We start from the raw sequence: 1,314 nt of genomic DNA, 5'->3' as shown, positions 1-1,314 counted from the left end.
CCCCCCCCCCACACACACTTTAGTCGCCCACTCTGGTTCAAAATGTATATATTATTCAATATTTCATAAAACAATAAACAGCAAAATAAACTGTAAATATTTTCAGGAAATTTACCACTCCAGAATGTTTCTGTGCCTAAATAGCAAAGCAAAACTAAAATGTATCACCAGTCTTCAAGATAAAGATGTACATAGTTATGTGGGTAATGCATTGTAGGCATACTATAAATGTCATTTGAGACTTGGCAGAACAAATGTACTTCTTGCCATTTGGATTTTTGGTTTTGTCCTTTTACTACTCAAAGCTTTACAAAATAAAAGGAAAATAACAGTATAATTTGAAGAAAATGTTTGTGTTTAAAATTCCATTAAAGTATTACAGTTCTAGGAAAGGTAATTCCTGCCCTCCCAAATATCAAATGATGACATAATCTTAAGGTAAGGATGTTTGTGATAAAGCTGAGCGAATGAGTTGCTCTGTTATTTTATTTTCAAACTGGCGTTGGAGCTCAGCCTTGGGACTAGTCCACACTGCAAACTTTTCCAAGATCCAGAATTCTGCTGACAGCGCTTTGCGAATGTGCGTACCCCGGTGTGCAGGCCCTCGGGACTTCAGTCAGTTGCTACAGTCAGTTCAACAGCCGATGCCTTCTTGGAGTAGACCGAGCTCCTTGGTGGCACAGCTGCTTGGTGGTGCTGCCAGAAGTGCCAAAGTGTCCACATGCCCTGGCAGCGTGGCAGTGATGCTGCCAGAGCTGGTGGCAGAGCAGGGTAAATACAGACATGAGCTGCATTCATGTTTAACAGTTTGGTTTTCCCAGTATTCAAACATTTAGTCTTTTCAATGCTGATTTGTGAGGAGTGGGGGAGGGAGGAAAGGGGTGGGGGACAATGCTACCTCTCCCAAAACTTTTGGGCCTTTTTAGGTACGGTGTTGTGCACTGTAAATAGTTTGGTTTTACAGACGGTCGTGTGTGTGTGTGTGGCCTGACTTCAGTACATGCAGTCAGTGGAGCTCTGCTTCTTGACTGAAGCCAGCTTGGGATGAGGCTCTCGGTGCTCCCGGCCGGCCCGGCTACGAGCCCAAAACCATGTCCCTTTCTCTGGCCGGCGAGCAGAGCTCCACTCACCCTGACCAGCTCTCCCATCCCGGTGGGGTTTGGGGGGGCGCTTTCCCTTCTGCTGCGAGACAAGCGGCCCCTGCAGCCTCGTCCTCGGAGGCTGGGGCAGAGCAGCAGGCCGAGGCCGAGGCCGGGGCCGGGGCCGGGGGGAGGTCCCAAGCGGCACCGGGGTGCGCAGGCCCGGCCGGGTGGG

The sequence above is a fragment of the Alligator sinensis genome, unplaced genomic scaffold (assembly GCF_000455745.1).
Source record: "Alligator sinensis unplaced genomic scaffold, ASM45574v1 scaffold84_1, whole genome shotgun sequence".
NCBI classification, from domain to species: Eukaryota; Metazoa; Chordata; order Crocodylia; family Alligatoridae; genus Alligator; species Alligator sinensis.
The sequence above is the reverse complement of the archived record's forward strand: the minus strand, read 5'-3'. Positions refer to the sequence as shown.